Source organism: Nyctereutes procyonoides, unplaced genomic scaffold, assembly GCF_905146905.1.
Source record: "Nyctereutes procyonoides isolate TBG_1078 unplaced genomic scaffold, NYPRO_anot_genome, whole genome shotgun sequence".
NCBI classification, from domain to species: Eukaryota; Metazoa; Chordata; class Mammalia; order Carnivora; family Canidae; genus Nyctereutes; species Nyctereutes procyonoides.
Window position 1 is genome coordinate 7,424,097 of NW_026575125.1, and position 22,409 is coordinate 7,446,505.

Below are 22,409 nucleotides of genomic sequence, written 5' to 3' on the forward strand. Positions count from 1 at the left end.
GTGTTAATATTCACTCAATATATTTAGGTGCTCCAATGTTGTGTGCATATATTTATAATTATTATATCTTCTTGATAAATTGACATCTTTACTATTACATAATCTTCACTGTCTCTTGCTGCAGTTTTTGACTTAAAGTCTACTTTGTCTGACATAAATATAGCTGCCTCTGTTCTCTTTTAGTTTTCATTTGCATAGAATATGTTTTTTTTATCCCTTCACTTTGAGCCTATGTGTGTCTTTAAGCTAGAGTGAGTCTCAGACCTTTTTTATAGATGCACCCTTCCCACATATCTTGTTCCCTCTTGGGTGGGAGATACTTAAGATTATGTGCCTTCTCTTGAGCCTGCAAATCCAGGTTGGAGGCTGAGAGCCTCCCATTTGTTTTCCCTAGGGCAGTGCCCTGAAATGAAACTCCCACGGAGCAGAGCAGGCTTTCTGTGCTTGCTTGCCAGCTGTCTGCAAAGGCTTGCACTTTCCATCTGTGGGAGCAAGTGCTGGGAACTGGCCATGGCTGGGGAAGGAGGGTGTGGGTGAGGTGTGTGGATTGTGGGTGTCCATGGGCTAGTCAGTAGGAGTCTGCAGTCAACGTGTCCCCAGTGGCTTGTGGGCAGGCTTCCTGATGGAGTGAGTCTATGATTTGCTTAGTAGGAAGAACTATATAACACTTAGTAGTATTTCTTTAATGAATTCTGAGCCATGGCTGCTGTGCTTTCAGCTTCTCCCAATCCCTCAGCCTTGCAGATCACCTCAGTAATACAAGTGAGTAAAAAAGAAGTGGGCCTCTCGGCCAAGCATCCTCTTAGACAGCTGGGAAAACTGGGTGGCCCCTCACATACACTCACTTCCCCCCATGGCTGAGGTGGTCTGTCCTGGAACTGAGCTGTGTTGCCTCGGGGAGACTAGAGAAGTTGAGAAGCTTGTCCAAATTAACATAGCTAATAAGTGGAGGACTTAGAATTCAAACCCAGGAAGTGTGGCCCAGAATCTATGCTCTCAAGCATTGAGTTGAAAAGTCAACAAATAGTTTTTTTGGAGATTGACCATCTGCCAGGTACAAGACAAAGCTATAGTTCTTGTGCTAATTGAGGAGCCAAGTCCATAAAGGGAGAGAGGCTTCCACTGATTGTAATTCTGACCCATAGACTGCATGTATGTGAATGGTAGAAAATATGGTTGGGAAGGTAGATAAGGGATAGATAGTGAAGAAGAGCTTTGCCATGGGTGTTGGAATTTGGAACTATGGGGTATTGGACTACGACTGATCTATGATGAAGCTTCCAATGAGGAGTGGTGAAGTGAAAAAAATGTAGACAGTTGAATTTCTCAATAAGGTTAGGTGCATTTAATATAAAAACCTGCTCTTTATTCTAAGATTATATCCTGTTTGTATTTTTTGATGGCAAAATACCCATTTTTTTGATATTTTCTAAGGTTTTTTTTTTTAATCTCATTAGTGGCAAAACTTAAAGTCCTTGTAGTCTCCTGCCATTAAAAAATATTGGCCCCTAAAATTTGAAGATCTGGGAAGCAGTGCATTAGAGATGGCAGAACAAAGCAATATAAGATATCACAGAGGTCAAATACGGTGAGGGTAAAAATACTACGTGGATTAGGCCAAGAGGAGATCTTTGGTGATATTATTGGGGGGCAGTTTTGACAGAGTGATGGGGGTGGGAGGCAGGCTACTGTAGGGATAGAGAATCTCATTTATCTCCAGGCAACAAAACTTGAGTGACCAGCCAGAAAAAAAATGTTGGCTCATTACATACATGTAGTTGCATTCTGCTGGTTATTGAGTTGCCATCTCTTTAAGACACATTGGAAGAGGGGGATATAAGGGCACTAGTAATTTAAGCCATAGCTCTGAAGCAAAATATCATTGACAAACTGCAAAATTCCCATTTGACTCAATCAAAAAATCAATCATTCATCAGCCTTTTTGCCCCTTCTCTCTGGAGAGAGAGAGAGAGAGGGCCCAGACACAAAACAGAGCAACCAGTGGCCACCTGCCATGCCGATATCCTCTGAGACTGGAAGCTAGATACTCATCAGCATCTTACACACCTCTTCTCTGAGCATCTATGAGAGATCAAAGTACTGATCTGGGATGCACGTGTCTGTTAGTATTTGAGTCATCCTAGGCTTGCTCTGCCTGGCCCAGAGTGGGGAAGGCATCTGAGACTGGGTTTTATGTCCTTTCCAGACTGTGTGAAGCACAGAACACAGGCCTCCCAGCCACCAGCCCGCTTTGCCCTAGGACAAGTTGCATGGGAAGCACTCCCAAGTCCCTGCTGAACCAATGCAGTGAGTTAATCACAAGCCAGCGCACTCTGAATTGAACGTTTCTCTATGATGAACTGGCAAGCTTGTCTCCTGCACGTTTCCCTTCAGACTGTACGGTTTCACTGAGAAAGTTGTCTTCATGGCCTGAGGGCTTGAAAACATTTTAAAACCTGAATTGGCCTATTCCTGGAGACTAGTGCTGAGCCTACTGGGATAACATCAATCTGCAGGTTTCCCCCAGCACAGAAGACATATTTCATCCTATAATTGAAAACTAGATTTGATTTCTATTCCATTGTGTCAGAGCCTATACTCGACTTTCTCAGTGGAGAGGTCTGGGCAATAGGGAGATGATCTAGTTTTGAAAAAAGATACTCCATAGACGCTGGTGTAGAATGCTGCAAAAATGGATTCAGAGTGATGTTTGACAAAGGATTCCGATGCCTCTTTGTGGACGCTGGGGTTAGATCAAGGGATGTGAGGCACGGGGAGCCCAGACACAAAACAGAGCAACCAGTGGCCTTCTGTACCGGAACTAGCGTTTGCCGCATCCCACTTCGTCCAGACACTGACATATGGGTTCACTGAATCCTCTTGACAGCCCGGAGCCTGGGTATCGTTATCTTTCTTTTAAAGAAGAGCAAAGAAAAGTCCAGAGAGGTGGGTCACATAGCTGGCAAATGACTGAATGGTGATTTGAACTTGAACCCAAGTCTGTCTTGCTCTGAGACCACATTCTTTCCTGTGCGCCACAAGAAACCTTGCTCTTTCTAAACAGATGCCTGTTGTCCTACGGGCTGAGTTTATAAAGTGTAATGTTTCTGCCAGAGGGGCAGAGTAGGCAGGAAAAATAACCCAAGATTACATGCTATTGACTCAGGCAGTGACACTTAGGACTTTTTCCTATAGAGTTTATGTTGTGAACCATTAGCATTATTTTCCTCATTTTTCTCAGGGAAGGCCTGGAAACCACATGTCTCTTGTCTGGACTACCTGAGGAAACTCAAGTGACAATGGGAAGCCGTCACAGACTAGCAAATCCCGGGCAATTATCCCTCTAGCACAGAGGTGGACAAACTTTTCCTGTAAAGGGTGGGATCATCAATGTTTTAGGCTGCATGAGTCAGACACTCTCTGTTGCAACTACTCAGCTTTGTGTTGTAGCCCACAAGTGGCCACAGACAATACATAAATGAATGAGTGTGGCCGTGTGCCAATAAAACTATTTATGGAGACAATTTTGAATTTCACATAGTTTTCACTTGTCACAATATATTATTTTTCCTTTGAATCTTTTTCAAATTAAAAAATGTAAAATCCATCCTGAGCTCATGGGCTGTACAAAAGCAGGTGGCGACGTGGACTTGGCCCATGGGCCACAGTTTGCCAATCCCTGCTGTAGAAGATCATTTTTAAAAAAGATTTTATTTATTTATTCATGAGAGACACACAGAGAAAGAGAGGCAGAGACACAGGCAGAGGGAGAAGCAGGCTCCATGCAGGGAGCCCGATGTGGGATTCGATCCCGGGTCTCCAGGATCATGCCCTGGGCCAAAGGCGGCGCTAAACCGCTGAGCCACCCGGGCTGCCCCCTAGAAGATCATTCTTTATTTTATTTTTTTCATGTCTGTTTGATGGCTTACTTTCACAAAGTCTACAAAAGTAGGAGAGAAAAATCTGTCAATGAATAATTAGTAATAACTACTTGAGTTCAACTTGACATTTTAAATCTTAACACTACCAATTTTTGGTTACCAGGGGGTGACTCACACAAAAGAGTTCTGTATTACCTTTTTTTAAAAAAACTTTTTAAAATTGGAATTTCTATTGTGATTATTGTAGAGTCACATGCAGTTGTAAGAAATAGCACAAAGAAATCCCCTGTACCCTTCGCCTAATATCCTCCTATGGTAACAATTTGTAAAACTATAGTATAATATCACAACCACTATATTGACATTGATATAATCTACTGATCTTATGCAGATTTCCCCACTTTTATGTGTACTGGATTATGTGTGTGTGTGTGTGTGTGTGGTATGTATATGTTCCATTATGTAAGTGGAGTCATACAGTACATTGGATTTTTTGACTCCGAATTTCCCACAGATTCCTTCAGGCTGCTGAATGTATCAATGGTTCATTCCTTTTATGGCTGTGTGGTATTCCACGGTGTAGACATAACATAGTTTCTTTAACTCTCTACTTGTTGAAGGAAATTTGGGTTCTTTCCAGGTTCAGGCTAACATGAATAGAGCTTCTATGAATATTCATATACAGGTTTTTATGTGAACATTTCATTTCTCTGGGATAAGTGTCTTCCAAGAGTACAATTTCTGGGCTATGGGGATTTCATATTTGCTACTTTAAAAAAATTCCCATTGTGCCTATTTCAAAATCAGCTTTTTTAAAAAAAGATTTTATTTATTTATTCATGAAAATACACAGAGAGGAGAGAGAGAGGCAGAGACAAAGGCAGAGGGGAGAAGCAGGCTCCATGCAGGGAGCCCGACGTGGGACTCGATCCCGGGTCTCCAGGATCAGGCCCTGGGCTGAAGGTGGCGCTAAACTGCCGAGCCACCAGGGCTGCCCTCAAAATCAGCTTTTTAACATTATCACAGAAACCCTTGATAACAAATGATGTCATGGAAGGCGCTCTTTAAAACTTCCCTGCCATCTTGCGTTCTCCCTTGAGAGATCCATAAAGTCCATACTAGAGCACTTAGCTGATCCCAAAGGGTCATGAGTCACAGGACAGGCAGTGTGGGCTGAGTGAGGACAAGAAATCAAATCACTTCTTCTGTCTCACCATTTATTGCTCTCACCATAACATGCTGCACCAGTAAAATTACAGATGGAAACAACCAAAGACAGGGTGTTTCTCATCATGGAAGAAGGGACAGGATTTACTTGCCTCTTAGGGATATTACGAGCTCACATCCCACCATCTGTCCTTGCCACAGCCTCCCTCCATAAAGGTCTTGTGTGGCTTCTTCACTCAAAACTTGAAACTGTCTCAGGGCATGGGCAAGTGATCAGGGATGGCGGAGTGCGAACACGCGAACAACATTTAATCATGCTCCTGGGGGCGTATGGGAATAGGAAACCCAAAAGTTCTGGGACCACAGCAAACAAACCCTTTTAATCAGGCCCCCGGGGATTATACAGCTGCGTGGTTGACAAGTTGACTATACTGACCAGAGAGCATTGAGCTAGTTTCGAGAATTACAATTCCTCAAGTCTAAAGCCCTGCCAGTCAAGTTCTGAGGTCCTGAATGGTGCAAGGAAGAACGTATCTTGGTTTTAGAAAAAATTTTAAAAGATTTTATCTGAGAGAGAGAGAGAGCATGAGCAGGGGAGGGGCAGAGGGCCCAGCAGACTCCTGACCAAGCAGGGAGCCTGATGCGGGTCTCGATCCCGAGACCCTGGGATCATGACCTGAGCTGAAGGCAGACGCTTAACTGACTGAGCCACCCAGGGGCCCCAGGAAACAATGGGTTTCATTACTACACGAGAATGGGCCATTGGCTTTTCCCCATCACCTTTCACTCTCAATTGAGGAGGTGTCGCCACCCCTGTGGGTATCTGAAACCGGTGCTACTCAAAACAGGGTCTTGGGACCAGCAGCGGCTGCAGCATGGGCAGACCCGGGAGAAATGCAGACTCGGGACACCCCCTGCCCACTGCGATCTGTAGGCCCAGAACGTCGGCGGGGGCCCGGCCATCTGTCCTTTTACTGGCTCTCTCCTGGAGACGCTGAAGCTCACTCAGGCTTCAGTGCTGTCTTTGACTATCTGAGGACTCTTTCCAGTAGACAATGGGAATGTAAGTCGTGGCTTGCAAATGAGTTAAAAGAAAAACGAGCCAACAGAACAGTTTCAGTCCTTTTCCGTCAATTACACGGTCTTTATGAGGCCAACCTTGATATATGTATGAGCCAGAGTTGTTATTTCTGACATTCAGCAGATCATAGCTTTCTTCACACATGCTGTACTTAAGTTATGTTTCTAATGAAAATGTGAAGTTTGTGCTTCTACTTAGCACCTATTTAAAATTCTTTATCAAACTGTAATTTCCTTGAGGGCAGGAAATGTGTGTCTCCATAGCCTAATAAATAGGTGCCTAATAAATGGTTGTTGAACAAATGAATGGCTTGTGTTTTATATTAGAGTTGCTTGGTCCTCCACTACACAGTGCACTTTAAGGTTGTAGAACATGCTGGATTACTGAAAATATTCTGGCTCTCCTTAAGTATCCAGCAGATTTCCCCGAACACAATAGGTTCACAAAAACCGCTGAATGGACAACACCAACCAACTAAATTGCGTCTTTGGTGCTACTGCACAGACCCCAAACCATTTTTACTATCACCATTATTTCTGTGTGCATGTGGGAAAAGCTAATTTCAGAAGAGTCCCTCGTGGAACAATAAAGGAGAAAGGAGGCAACGGATATCCAGCCAGATGAGCAGGCGGTCCCCAGCTCCTGCTTCCAGCACCGATTTTCCAGTTAAGAACCCAAATTACACAGTCTCACCAGATGATCCAAATTCTGGCATTAAGGTAGGGATGCCTCAAGCCCTTCGGGATTGATCTTTTAGGTTTCCCTGCCCTGTTGGTTGTTCTGTAAGATTGGGAGTAACAGACACTTCCGCAGCAAGGTATTATGACAAATAAGCACTCTCGAAGGATCTGATATGCGTGAAGGCAGAAAACACATCTATGCCCAGGGATCTAAGATAGCTTAGCAAGGATCTAAGATAAGACAACTGTGCTCTTTCATTTTCGTACAGCTCATGTGAAGGACAGGAGCCTCTAAGTGTTTTCCTCAGCAGGTTAGGAAACGTTAACAGAGGGATACAAGTTTTGTAATCTGCTTTTGAGTAAAACAAGCAAAGAAATCATTCATCTATACCTCGGAATCTAAGAGGAGGAAAAAGTAAAATTAAGTGTTTATGATGAGTAGACTTTAGCAACTAAGTACTTTGGAAAACTTCTACAATTATTAATAATCTTAGGATAAATTCAACATGGTTTTCCAAAGAATGGTTCCTTGGGAGTGACAGGAAGGAGAAAGGGCTATAGATATTAATTTTTTCGTTCAACATTGCTGCCATTTTTGCATATTTATAGAACTGGGATTTGGTTGTCGATTAGGGTTTTTTTTTGCCCTCTTGAAATGTGTCTACAGGACGTGTATTTCTAAAAGGACTAACATGTTTCTGATCCAAGAAGGAATACAAAACCAGTCTGGGTAAAAAAAACATCATCTTCCAAACAAATTTTAACTTTGTGTTTAATTTGTTCAAGCATTTCACAGAGAATTTGTCTCCAGGCAAAATTCTTAAAAGCTAGTTTTGAGCCAACATACGTTACAACGGTTGCCTGCAATCACTTGAATATTTTAGTAACATTAGTCCAAATTTATTTGAGCAATGTTTTAGATGCAGAACTTCAGGCTAATCTAGTCTCAGAAAGATCCTTTAAAGGTATAAAGCTGTCCATTGTGAGCCGAATGGACAGGGTGATAGAAAATCAGCTGTGGTAAGCCACTGTCTCGACATGCTACCAACCCCTTTCGTTATCTCTCTTAACAGAAAGATCCCAAGTCCTGCTTAAGTCCAAAGACCTCTGAAGGAAGTCCAAATGCTTCTTTTTTTTAAAATTTTATCTTTAAGTAATCTCTGCACTCATGTGGGGCTCAAACTTAGAACCCCCAGATCAAGAGTCATGTGTATGCTCTACCGACTGAGCCAGCCAGGCGCCCCTTGAGTGATCTGGAGTAAAAGCAGTATTAACTAACAAATTCAAAAACTTTTTAGTGGGTACCCTTTCACCCAGGGGCAGTGTGTTCTGCACGATTTGTCCTACAGAGTGACAGTTCTATAGCTCACATGTTTATCAAATATCAGGCTATCACTCTCAAGGAACTTAGCAGGGATGATACTAGCCAGCATTTACTGAGCACTTAAACTGTGTGCAGAACACTGCATTTACGTCTCCTGATTTACTCTTAGCAAATGACCCTGAGAGGCAGGTGGCAAGAGAAGCCAAGGTCAGGGAGTTAAGTGTTAGGAGTGGGAAGTCCAGCCAGCAAGCAGCATGCATGGCAGAGATTCTAATCCAGGCCTGCATGGTTCAAAAATTTGCTCTCCTAACCTCTGTTGCATTCTGCACAGCTTTAGAGGGCATCAACAGCTAGTGATGGTGGCTGTAGGAAACTGCAGGCTGGGAAAACATCCTTCGTTAGCTGCGGTGGGAAGGAACACATACACATTAATTTTATTTTGGTTAATTTATGGAGCGATAATTTGCATTTTGTGTGTGTGTGTGTGTGTGTGTGAGAGAGAGAGAGAGGATACTTAGAAATATCAGAAAAGTTTGAAGACCACTCAGCTAGTCTTTTCAACTAATTATTTTAAGATTTTATTTATTTATTCATGAGAGACACCGAGAGACAGAGGCAGAGACACAGGCAGAGGGAGAAGCAGGCTCTCCATGAGGAGCCCAATGCGAGACTTGATCCCGGGACCCTGGTATCACAACCTGAGCCCAAGGCAGACACTCAACCACTGAGCCACCCAGGTGCCCCTTTTCGACTAATTAAATAAAATTAATTTAGACTGCAATTTATCTCCCTTACTCACACTCCTACTTGTGACTTGCAGATTAAGTCTTAAATGCCACACTGTAGTAACCAGTCCATATGATCCCAGATTTTCTCCAGCCCATTCTCCTATTCTCTTTCTCTCCCCAATCATGAGGCAGTGGGCATTTCCCTCTCGACCCCTACTTTCTTCCCTGTGGCACACACTCATTTCCTCCCTTCCATTTTCATAAAGTCAGTGTTTGGAACACAGAGAGAGCAAGAAACATATAGATGTTGAGTGGAAAGAAATCATTACAAGCTAACATTTCCACATTTGTTCTGTTTGGTCTCTCAGAGTTCCCAATTAGTCCTTGTCTTAATTCTTGGGCACGTTTCAGGAACTCTCACAATACTTAAATTATCATCTTCCAATATCCTTCCCTAGGGAATTCCATGGAAGCTTCCCCACTGCATGCAATCCAAGGATCTGAGTAAGAGCCGTATTTTACGGAATACCATGGGAGTACTCTTCCAGATGGTCTATTCTGTAACACTCTACGAGTTATAGGACCCAGTGTGTATAGATATGTCCTCCTGAGCTTTTCTAACCAGTGGGCTAGGAGAGCCATTTTACTATCCATTGTACCTTATGCCAATCTTTTCTCAAATCTGGAATCATAATTGATGGGTTTTGTTTTTCCCATAGGAACAGCCTTGGTTTCATGGCTCTCATTTTCTTGGGCAGTCCCATTGGCTTCAAATCCTTACTTGCCATAAAAGATAAAGTTTTCAACAAGAGGCCCTGGAATGCAGCCAGTCCGTTGGAACTAAAGTGACGGTCCTTACTGCCCTTAAGCTCTTCTGTGTGGATGTGCACACAGCCTGCAGGGCAAACAGACAGTCCAGCAACAACCAGGGTAAAGTAAATATGCAGGGAAAGATACAGCAAACCCTTGCAGGGCAAACTGAAGTGGGCAAATCCACAAAGCTATGGTTAGTGAGCAAAAGTCAGCAGGTCGACTGTCCCACATTCAGCAAACGGAAACGTGAGGTATCCTTTGCCCTGACGCACTAACGTGGACCTATGATTCCCACAGCCTCCAAAGACAACAACTTCCACGGTGGGGCCAGGGTACTCTGGTCATAATGTCATCCTTGAAAAAGGTCAGGAAAGTAGAAAATGTGATCTGCATTATTTTTTCATGTACCTAAAGGCCAATTATCTATTAAACTATTGTAAAGAGTGATCATTTCAGGGAAACACTAAAAGAGACTTTAAAAATAGTTGATTGCAGTGATTTACGTCATAAAGAAACAGACCATCTTAAGGAACACATGGGCAATAAAAGCAAGCAGATGCTTGTATTCTACCCTGGGCACTAATGGAGACGCACTGGCACTGTTTCAACGTAAAGCTTGCCATCTTCGGAACTGCCCACTGGAGTTTTAAACGCAGCTGCGACCCGTTGAGTCACCGACCAGTGAGCGCTCCCTGCCCACTCTGAGCATCACTCTGCGCTGCAGGTAAGAATTAACGTCACACTGTTCACACGTCAAACTCGTTTCCTGACCCAGGCCTTGAAATGTGTGACTGACTCTAGGTTCCGAACTTGCCATAAAAACAATTCCCCGGGTTGCTGAATTGCAAACAGAAGTTCTTATGAGCGAAATCACAGTAAAAAAAATCAACGAGCAAGTCCAAACCCCCGAGCGGCTGGGCTGGGAATCTCACGCGCAGGCTCTAGGCCTGGCGGTTACAGGCTCGGGCGCTGGGGACTCGGGCGAAGCGTGGCAGTGGACGTGGATTCAGACACGACAGCCTCTCCCGCCCACTCCCCTTCCCAAATCCAAAGTGTTGCATAAGTATTAAGCCAGGTACTGCTGCTCAAGAAAGGACTCCCGGGACTATGGAAGGCATCTGGAGGACTGGCTCTTCAGGCCACCAAGCTCTCATGCACTGCCCCAGAGCAATCGCTTGCCTGGCTCAGGACGAGGGGACCTCCTCGGGAGCACCTCCCCGCTTGCAAGCCGGGGCGTCCTGCCACCCCACTCTTCCTGAGTAGGGACATTCACGAAGTAAGTCGCGCCCACGCTACTACCGCAGCATCGGGCTGATTACGAAGATGAGGCCGGCCGGGCTGTCCTCGGGGCTCAGCTCAGTCGCACCGGGAAGAATCCCCGCAGGGCATGAGCGTGGTGGCCGCTCGCTGGGACCTGGCGCTTCGCTGGCTGCCCCCTCACGTGGGCTCCAGCACTCCCTGTGGGTGCTCTCACCCTCCCCTTGCTGGCTTCTTGCCCACCTTCGTTTCCGTGCTGTCCGGTCCTCCTTTCGTCAAGATACCTAGAGAACACTGTCATCTTTGCCACCCACCGACAAGCGCAGCGACCACTTCTGTCTCATTCCACGCCTGCCCGGCTTTCCACGGGACCCCCTCATTTCCTATTTTCTTCTGTGTTTCTGTTTGGCTCTTCTGCTTTCCCTGTGCAAGCGAGTCCCCTGCTATTTCGTTCTCACCCTTTGTCCTCTGTCTCTCTCTTTTGGTCTTGGGCACTTTCTAGCAATCTGCACCCTGTCCCTTCTTTCTTCTTTTCTCAGTCCCTGAGTCCTCCGCCTGTTTGTGTGCTGGGCTTTTGTCTCTACAGGGAGAGTGCGCTTGGCTGGGGAGGAGAGAGTAGATTTTTGTTGCTTTGGGATCTCCCTTCCTCTCTCATCTCCTGCTTCTCTCTTCTTTCCTTTCCCCTTTTTCCTGTCTTCCCCACCTCCTGTCCCCTGACCTCTTTGGACTTCCGCTTATCTTCTAAATAATTGTACTGGGTCTTAAAAAGTTGCAACACTTTCTTTTTTATACCTTGCATCTGACTTTGAAAAAAACTGGTAGACAATGGCTACAGCTTACCCTCCTTAACATATAGAGAAACTTTCAAATGGACACATACATGTGCATACACATACATGTGCGTGTATGTAATACGTAGAGAAATGAATGTAGATACATAGAGTGTTGCTTTATCACTGAGAGTGACTCTAGGACACAAAATGAGAACTGGATGTACTCACGCTCCTAAGTGGAAATAATCTACTGGAACTCTATAAGCCCCTAAGAGTTCTTGGAAGCGGCAATAAAAATGAAGATTATGATAAAAATAAATATATTTTGGCAGATAACAATACACATGTTTAATTGGAATCACTAGTGTCATATATTGAAATCCAGAGTTAATTCCTGATCAACAGCAATAAATTATATACAACACACACACACACACACACACACACACACACACACACACACCCCACACTCTATTTCCTCCACAGAAGACAGGTCATTTATAAATAAACTTTTGTATAATCTGAAACTCATATATTGACTTACGCTACCAAAATACAGCCTGGAGTAAGCAGAGAAACAAATAAATCAAATGGACAAGTATATATAAAATAGGCTGTTTCGGAGATAACACAGGACAGATTTTATTAACTAATTTATGACCTACAATCTTGTTGGCAGAGGCCTTCCTCCTCCTCATTTTCGGTCTTTCTGAGCAGGATAAACAGCCCAGAAAGCCCGATGGTGTGCAAAGCTCACATCTTTATCTCTGCAAGAACTTTGTTTGGGGGCTTGAAAACAGAAGTTCTTGGAGTTTTTCACTCATGGTAACGTTTGATGTGTATTCTGTTTGCTGCGACCTGCATTCGGGATCATTCTCCCAGGTCCCCTGCGTATTCTTTGAACTGTTGGCAAAGTATTTATTGGCAGGTGACCGCATTCGTGGGCAAAGCGAACTCTTTCTCTGCTGCGACCCCTTCTAGCTCTGGCTTCCTGAGACTGTGTCATGAATTCTCAACCCTCCAGACGCCAAGCGGCCACTTGCCCATGTGCTAATGGCCAGCTTCTGTGGGATGCTCCTGCCTTGAACTTGGGCCACGCCGCTGAAGCCAAGCGAGTCTTTACGAAGCCACCTGGCAGGCCCTCTGGCGCTACAATTCGGATTTAGAACTGCCTTTTCAAACTGCCCTTCTATCCTGAAATGCATCAGCACCAAAGTGGGTCACACAGACAAAGACATACGAAGGCAGGGGAAGGTGGTGGAAAGAGCAAGCTCTGAAAAACACGCCTTAGGTTTCTGCTTCGGGTAACAGCTTCCACTCCACCTCCTACTCCGCGCCTCCCACATGCCTGGCTCTCAGGCCGCGCGTATGCGGTCGAATCTCAAGTATCCGGATGGAGAACCAGGCTGCTTATCTGAAAGTTCATACAAACGCTTCACCGTCTCCTACCCAAACACAACACAAGTGAAACGGCCAAACGGGGAGCCTGTCAGTCTCTCCCGCACCATTCTCTGGAGGAAAATGAGTATTCCTTGCTTGGGAAAAACAGCTGAATGGTTTTGGTAGGAAACTTCCTCTTCTCGATAATTCAGAGAGAGCAATGTGGCTCAGAAGTAAAGAGACTAAAAAAAAAAAAAAAAAAAGAAGTAAAGAGACTTAACGGGGTGCGCCAGGGACAAAGGGAAAGAAGTGGAACAAGGCAATGGGGTGGTGGTGGGGGGGAATTTTGGTAGCGACTTGCATCCTCCAATTCCAGAACACCTGCAGGGAGGGGAGCTAATACCTGGATTCCACGGGGCTTAACCCTCTCCCCCCTTCACCTGCCCATTACAAGGTTCGCCTAACCCGATGGCCGCAGCTTCGCTGCCTAATGGCTCCCTTTAATGAGAGCATGTTTGGAAGCCAGAAAGGAATTCGCTGAGGTCACTCAAGGGCAGTGGAATTACACATGTCATATAAAAGGCTCTGGCTAAGTTGACGCTAGAAAAACAGAATGGTAAAACCTTCGCCCAAACACTACGGGGAGTGTGAAGTTAATCGAGTGTGCTCATCTGTTAGTGCAAACTCTCGGGTTACATTTTCCTAAATCCTATAGTCCTCTTACAAGTGATAAGGGATCTCGGCTGAGAAAAATAATGTAGCTCGTTCCTATGTGGGATCCCTTAATCCGGGCTGAGGGAGAGGAGGAGAGGAGGACGGGATGAAAGCAGAGGTACTCCCCCAGACGACTGAAGCGGACGGCCGTCCTGTACATTATCAACCACGAGAAAAACTTCGCTCGGGTAAACGCACTGGGCGTTGAGATCTCAGCTGTCCAGATTCTCACACACCACCCTCCTCCCTCACCCCCAGCAACTTATTGAAAACAGCCCTTCCTTCTCCAGGCTTCCCTGCTGGTGAATTTGTGGAGTAACGATAGTAACTCTTGGATGTAGGACCTCTGACCATATATGAAGTTATTTTGATCGTCCCAGCAACCCTGGGAGGTGGGTGTTTATGGCCTTTTTTTTTCCAGATGGGAGAACGGAGGCTCAGAGAAACTTTGCATCACACGGCCAGTCAATGGATGAGCCAGGACTTAAACCCACAGCAGGACTTTCAGCTCCAAAGCTCGTGCGTTTTCCACTCCAGCAGGCTACAAAAGATTCCCCGCCCTACCCCCAAACCAGGTCACCTTTATTGTTCCCTGAGTCATTAATGATACCACTATCCCTCCAGTTAGGTGAACGAACTTCCTGGGAGTCTGCCTTGATGCCTCCTGGTCCCTCCCCATCACCCACGTCCCCATTCATTGCCCTTCCTGTCTCTTTCGTCTTGGAAACAGCCACACCTCTTCCCAGGCCCCTCTCCTAGGTTCCTGTTTGGTTCACCCACATTCAGTCTGACACCCCATTATTTCTTCTCTATGTTGCTACCCACGTGGCCTTTCCAAAAGACAAATGGCATCCCTCATTGAAAACTCCCTCATACAATCTGGCCATTTCCTCTCCAAGCACACTGACTCCCATCCTTCCTACTGGCTCTCAGTATAAGCAGCCCTCTCTTGGGGAAGCTTTCTCTGACTTCCTTCCCAATTAGCTAAAGGACCCCCCTCACCCAGTACAATCTCGCAGCAGTGCATAGCTATACTTCCTAGCTTTCGCTCCAGGCGCACCTTTACCCTGGTTTGTGGGACATTGCATCAATGTTTTTGCCTCCTACACTAGACTGCTCTCTAGGTGAGCGCATGCTCTGCTTTAGTCTGAGCATGTAGGGCGATGCCCGGCTCAGCACAGGACTTTGATAAATATTGTTCAGTGGATGTTGAGCTTCTCTTTTGTTTTTCTCTTTCCTTGTCCTCTCTCCATTCCTGCCTCTTCATCCTTATCCCACTGCTTGTCCCAATGTCACTGGATCTTGTTCTCTTACTTGGTTTTAATTGGAAAGAAATCCATGCCAAAGCAGTAAATATGGTGATTACAGGTGTCGCTCTGTCTAGATCCATTCGTTTCTACTAGAACACTCTTGATGCCTTAAAAGGTAATGAAATTGGGGTGCCTGGATGGCTCAGTGGTTGAGCGTCTGCCTTCAGCTCAGGGAGTGATCCTGAGGTCCTGGGATCGAGTCCCGCATCAGGCTCCCCGGAGGGAGCCTTCTTCTCCTTCTGCTTGTGTCTCTGCCTCTCTCTGTGTCTCTCATGAATAAGTAAATAAAATCTTAAAAGAAAAGGTAATGAAATCATTCTCTATCTCTGGGATATTAGGCATCCCTGTGTGATGGGGGAGTCATACTGTATTTCATGAGTTCTCAGGGGGGAATTCTTTCGGATTCGGCATAGCTGGTATCAGGATGTATCCTACACTTGTTGCTGCCTAGACTGCACTCATGCTATAATTGCCTTGCCTGCCCATGAACATAGAAGTTCATACTGTTTTCACTTCTTTTGAGGTCTAGACATTATTTGAAATAAGATGCACCCATTAGGAAAGGAGAAGTCATGTACCTGGCAAAGCCTATCAAAGAAATGGAAAGGAGGAAGGGATTCCCCCCAGGCCAGAGGAAGATCCTCTCATGGCTCAGGGGGGACTGGAGGAAAGTTGCCTGGACAGGTACCCAGGAGATCTATGGAATCCACCAAGCATGCTGGTTCTAAATGCATTTGTGGACATGTGTTAGAAAGGCTAAAGAATTAGCTCACTGCGAAGTGTAGCAACTTGGTAGATATTCCTGTGGGTGTGAATAGACAAGTCCATTCCCAGGGAGGACCACGTGAGGAAAGATTATAGTTCTGATGTGGTTCTGGGAGTGGGGAGGACCACAGAATCCAGTCCACAGCAGTGGCTTGATCAAAGTGTAGAACCCTATCATGATGAGCACTGGGTGACGTAGAGAAGAGCTAAATTATTATACTGTACATCTGAAACTAATATAACACTGTATATTCACTAACTGGAGTTAAAATAAAAATTTAAAAAGTATAGATCCTCTATTTCTCACTTATTTTCATTGAACTTGAGATAAGATACAACACCAAGAAAAAAAAATTCTTCCAGTTAGAGTATAAAACAATGTTTTCTTAGCATTTAAATATGTCATGCTACATTTACTGAAAGAACTCTTTTAGGCATACTTAGACCAATTTTTAAAAAATAAATCCTATGTTCCTCCTGTATGCACATATGCGGAAAATATAAGATAAACTTTTTAAGATTTCAACTTCTCTAAATCACTTGTCAGTTGGGACCTGCTGCGTGTGTGCCTTTGCGTACCATGCTATGACGCTCTGTGCCAAAATACATTTCCTTTAAGAGAGCTTCTCTACTATCTTTGAGTCTCTACCAAAAAGCAGAGGGATGTGTTAGGTGGGGAGTGGAGAAAGAGAGCGGGGTCTGGGGGTAACTTTCGGGGGCATAACACCTTGAGAGGTCCATCCTCAAGACCCCCTGGAGAACTGTTGTTACGGATTGAAGGCAGGGAAATGTTCTAACCTGTTGTTCATAAAACCAGAGGCTTCGAGCAATGAATTCACTGGCCCAGTGTCCCGCCACTGCTGTTGGAAAAGCTTTCAAGCTGTCAAATGAGTGAAGTATGAAGTTATGAAGTGACCATGTGTTTCTAAAGCACGTTACTTTTTGGAAAACACCTTGAAAGGAGGAAGCTTATGTCTGAGATCACATAGATTGCTACAGAAGGCAGGGGGCTTGAGAGTAAGACTCTCAGACGCAAAAATGTTCTCTGAAAAGCAAAGCTTAGGCGGCCGAGTGGGCGACATTACATCCAGGCCGCCAGTGTGTGTGTGTGTGTGGTGTGTGTGTGTGGTACTTCTTCCTCTGTCCCTTAATTGTGTCCTTGAAGACATCCATCTCAGATCCAATGACTGTTTATCAACTGGCCTCATGTCCAGAATTGTGCCAGGTGCTTTCGCGGATACCACCCTTCTCAACACTCCTAACTGTCCAATGACATGCGTATTTGTGTCTCCATGGATGGATGAAGGAAACCAAATCCCAGAAAAATTTAACATGACTTGACCAAACCCACCATCCACTGCTTTGTGTCTTAACTTTAAACCAAGCATAGCAGTTCCAGTGAACTCGTTATCCATTCTCTAGAGCTGATAGACCCTTTTGTTCCCCCGAGGCAATGCATGAGGTGTGTGTTAGCACAGATCTAACTAACTGCACAATTAGAGACCCGAGGTGGGGGTGGTAGGAGGGGAATAATTGTGGTTTAAATAACCCAAGGCCTCCGTTGCAGAACAATACCTATAAATAATGCAGCATTTCCAGGCTTAGGCTTTTTAACCAGAATTCCAATTCTGTCACGTGTTAAAACTCAAACTGTCAAATTGAGGAGGTTCTGCTTAATTTCATTTCTGCCTCAAGTTTAGACAAGTGAAGAGCAACTCACAAGAGCTAATGCATGAGGACGTGCAGTTGGAGCCATTCTTTACGCAGATCCAGCTATTAAGTACCACGCATATTTGAAAATGCTACCTTCCACAAAGCACTGCTATCCATTTTTATTTTCCTTTTAAATAAAAAATAAAATTAACTGAACCCTTGGCAATAATATATAAAGGAACTTAATTTCTCTGAAAGGTTCACTCGCAGAAGATTCCCTTCTATGTGATTGCAAGCAATTAATTAAAATATGGAAATGTACTTTTACATTTAACTAGAAACCCTAGTCTTGTCTATCACCTTCCCAGCTAACCTTTCTTCAAATATAAATATATTTTAAATTGGTTCTGCCAATGCCCTAGATACTTGGCGAATCCTACTGACACAAACCAGTTATTAATTCATGCTCCCTAGTTCTAAGCCTTATATATACAACCTTAGAAGTAACAGCAGCTGCCTTCGTCTGCCTCATAAGGACTGTCACTGGAACTTGAACCTTAATAATTTCCAGTGGTTAAAAACCAGTATGAAAGCTCTCGAGGTACTTGGCATTTTGAAAATATCCCCTCTTTGTGTGTGTGGCATCCTAGGAATCCCCGAAGCCTCCAAGAAAGTATGGTCTTAAGAATTACATTAACAACATGTAAAGAGGTAGCATCCAGCAAGCTGTCATTCACAGATGCTCTGCATGGAGCAAAGTGGCATCTTTCTTCTTGTAAGTGCAACCAAGTTCGTTGGCATCTACCTGACGTGCTCTGACACGGAAATCATCTGGTCACTGAAAGCATGAACAACATGGCCTGCACCTTACCTGACTTCTGCCCACCAGTTGGGAAGCTGTGACTTAGAGAATGTCCCTCAGGATGATCAGTGAACAAGTCAGTGGTCAGGTAAGTTTGTAGCAATTCATATTTCATATGCTGCACACTCAAGAGGCAATGAGATTTCTCTTGGCAGAAATGCTATCGGTGGCATGAAGATTTGGTTTAAATTCATCTGTCTCTGATATACCCGCTTTTCCTCCAGAGTACTTAGCATAGGACTTCAAAAGGCACTCAATAAATATTTGCCGAATGAACGTAACAGGAATTAATAACGCGAAATGTTTTTGAAAAGGTAATTGATGTCAAATGGTAGGCAGAGAAAGCCAGAGAAAGTTCACCAGGGATAGGAATGCTGTGTACAAATCTGGTACAGTGTCCAAGGAAAGAATTTACATTTAATAAATAACTTTTGAAACCAGGTTCTTTTATGTCATTGCCTCTGGACTAGGCCACACTGGCAGCAGCAGAATCCCAGCCAAACACACCCTGATAGCAGTTTGAGAAAGGGAAGTATAAACCATAACTAAATGTTAGAAAGGATCCCATGAGGAAACACTTTGTCATCAGTTTTGTCGGAGATCTTTAAGAACAGAACAACACATGCATGCACGTGTACGTGCGCACACACACACGCACACCTCTTTAAATTCTTTATGGAATCGAGAGGCCAAGCTGGATAACATACAGAGGGCCTTGACATCCCCTCCACAGCATGGAAGACAATGAAAGTTAGGACACCTTCCTTCACATTTAGCCCCAAGGCTAGGTTAACACAGTACAGCAGAACTTTGACTTGCCCCATCTCCATTCTGGGCCCGGGTTGTCAGACAGTTTCCTAACTTTTACACATCACACAGATAAGAAATGGATCCTACCTGCATGTAGCAGTGGGGCAAACTGAGGGAGCTGCGTGGCCCAGAGATAACCTTCAGGGGGACACCCCCCAGCCCAGGCACAGCTTGATGACCCAGATGACAAAAGAGACCAACACCTGGGCAGGTCTGTGACCCATTCATTGTCTCCCAGGGGCTCAGCCAGTGGTCTGAATCTTGGCCTGAAAGAATATTCATTAGTCTGATCAGCCAAAAAACCAGCCACCAGGCCAGTCTACAGCCAACCACACCTCATACGCTACACTCCTTCGGGGAGTCACAACACATGCTGGCCGGTGACCACGGCAAGGCTCTGACAAGGCCTGTTTCTCTTTGTCTTTTTTCTTCCCCTAGTACTTTTCAATCTCCTTCAATCCAGACACCTCCTAACGTCTCCCAGATCTAAAGAGGCTGTCGAGCGGCTGTCCCCTCCACACAACAGGCTAGTGGTGGCTCCGAGGGGCTGATGCGACAGCACAGCATCCTACCTACTGCCTTGCGCGGCAGGATCAGTCCGGACCCTCAAATAACTAATCTTCCAGAAGGAATCCTCCTGAAACTCCATTAACACCAAGGTGTTAAATACAATCATCCCTCTTATTGCCCCCAAATGAGCAGCCGAGGAGCCAAGGACCAGTAGGTTGCGGAGTCAGGGCCCTGGTGGCCTGCGGGAACTCGCGTGCCACCGGCCAGGAAAACACTAGACGTGAGATCCAACCTCCCGCCCTTTACCCGGGGCCCTCCCCACCCCAGGAGACCTATCTATCTTTCTGCTTATATATTCCCCTGGCTGTTGATGTAATTAGTATATAATAACTGTGTACATATTAACTCACAGGAAGAACAGCGGACACGCTGGCCGACTTGGCCTGGGGCCATCTCATCCGCGGGGTGAGACAACCCGGTATAAACATCTGTTATTAACCGTGTATTTTCCAATAAGGGTTCTGTGTCTCCTGGGTTACTGATGCCCGTTGAAAGCGACGCACTCACAGGACTCCTGTTTTTGCTGAGCACGACCGAGAGAACTGCTCCGAAACGTCTGCCCAGAGTCCTCTCCGTCCTGCGGCTTTTGCTGTCAAGAACTTTATTTACTACAACGTCCACCGCACCCCGCGATCCGCGCCTCTAGGTCTCGCTCTCCTGGGGCGGGCAGGCTCCGTTTGAACTACGTTCCTGCGAACGGCTCTGCTTTCTCGAGTCAAGGGCCCTAAACAAAACTGGCCATGGCTTTTGTGTTTCCGAGCGGGGAGCCGCCACTCCCTGTGTGACACCGTAGCCCGAGCAGAGGACGGGCGATCGATCGCCAGCAATGGTTTAAAAAGTGCTCACCCCCTCAGACCCGCTTGCTGGCGCCGGTTGCTTTTCTGGAGGTCGGTTTCCAAACGTGAGGAATCGGAAACCGGGTCCTCGTGCCACTTGCCGCAGCCAGTAGCACAATCCTGTTCCCCCAACTTTTAGGATTAAGTCGCTGTGCATGACAGGAAACGACAGTATGACTCGGACAGCTGAGCAGTCACATCACTCCAACACGATCAACCCAGCTAACTCAATTAAGAACCACCCCCCCTCCTTGGCATGAGCTAAATAAAAAATAATTCCAAATAAGAAAACGATTCCTGATTCCAGATCACATTCGGACAGCTCTACCGTAAGAAAACTGACTTTCTTTTCCAAAGTTTTACCCATGCCCCCGAACTCGGCTGGCATAGTTCTTTCCTCCTTCCTCGGGCTGCGTCTTTTAATTGGCTGCTCCCACGTCTAACTACAATTGCCCTGAAAGTCTGGCAAACACTTTCGCATTTCCATGTTTAATTACATTCAGACTGAGATTTTTGTATACACACAGAGTATAGCCAAATTCGAACTCAATCGACCGCAATGCCTTTGACATCAAGCTCTTATTCATCATTCTCGCCTTATATATAAACAGACATACGCTCCTTGTCAAAATGCGCGAGTGATCTTTACATTGTCTAGAACAAAGAGCCCAGCCCGGCTTCTTTCTTTCCTCAGTGTCTCAGAAGTTGTCCTTTACTACATGTGCAGGATGCAGGGATTTTGCTGCTGCATGATTGAAAAACGATACCTGCAGACTGCCTTTTTAGTGACAAATTGCACTTCTGCGGAATATCACACTGCCTGTGGTTTTAAGAACCCACTTAGATTTACTATTACTTCCTTGGGGACTCAGCCTTCTCACAAAGCACCCCAAGGCTCATTTCCAGTGTTTCAGAGTGCGACAAAGATGAGAAAGTTTGCTCATCACTATGGTCTACAAACTCTTGGCTAGTAAAAACGCTCTCTGGAATGGCTAAGGTGCTAAAATCATCGCCTCTGTGAATTCCTGGTGTATAAAACAGGCAGGAAAAGTTGTCTGGAGGTATTTGCGGAGAACTGTGTCTGTTCGGGAGGGAGCTGTGGGGTTGGAGGCTGAGCTACGCCTCTCCCTTTGCTTCCTGGGTGAGAGCAGCGAGACGTGGCACTTAGCTGAAGCGAGCAGAGAGAGATCGGTAAGACTCACCGGCTTCCCCATTTTTCCCAGGACGGGGGATTTTGTTCCTCAGCTGTGATCTGGAAGAGACAAACCTGTAGGTCCTCCAAGCAGGCTGCCTCGGATCAGCTGAACGGCTGGGGCGTTCAGGAAGCTTGCTCTGTCCAGCTCCGAATCACTCCCCTTTCCAGGCTGTGTGCTTACACGCCTCCCAGTCAGCGCAAAAATCTGCCAAACTCAGGTCAGCCTAACAGGTTTCCTTATATAGGTAAACATGAATTGCATTCCTGGTGAAAGAAGTTAACTAGGAATCCCGGTAACCTGGTTAACTCTATACATGCCAGAATGGCTGGGAGTCCGTCAGCCTGCGCAGGGTTTGGTTGCAGCACAAAGGGATTTGTGCCATTTAATTAAAATCATCTTTATCCTGGCGGTCTGTGAAATTGGCCCTTCTAGGAGGACTGTGAGTCAACAGTGAGTATTTTATATCAGGAGCTGTGACCAACCTCATATTATCCAAAGGCACAGTAGGGAGCAAAACCAAAGTAGAGGACGGTTTTGTTTGCCTTCCGTGTTTTTAAAACCAGGATAACTTGTCTTGAAATGATTTTCAAAGAAGTGAATAGAAAGAGG

General features: G+C 45.3%; 1 protein-coding gene across 2 annotated transcripts in view; it reads right to left on the minus strand.

The window, feature by feature from the left end:
• MID1 (midline 1) overlaps positions 1-21,934 on the minus strand; it is a 344,420-nt gene extending 322,486 nt beyond the window's left edge. The window contains exon 1 of one of the 2 annotated variants that reach the window (XM_055338679.1): positions 21,807-21,934. The gene's annotated coding sequence lies outside the window, so the exon portion shown is untranslated. The remainder of the gene's footprint in view (positions 1-21,806) is intronic. The other variant, XM_055338671.1, reaches the window with a different exon arrangement.
• Between the last annotated feature and the right edge of the window lie 475 nt (positions 21,935-22,409).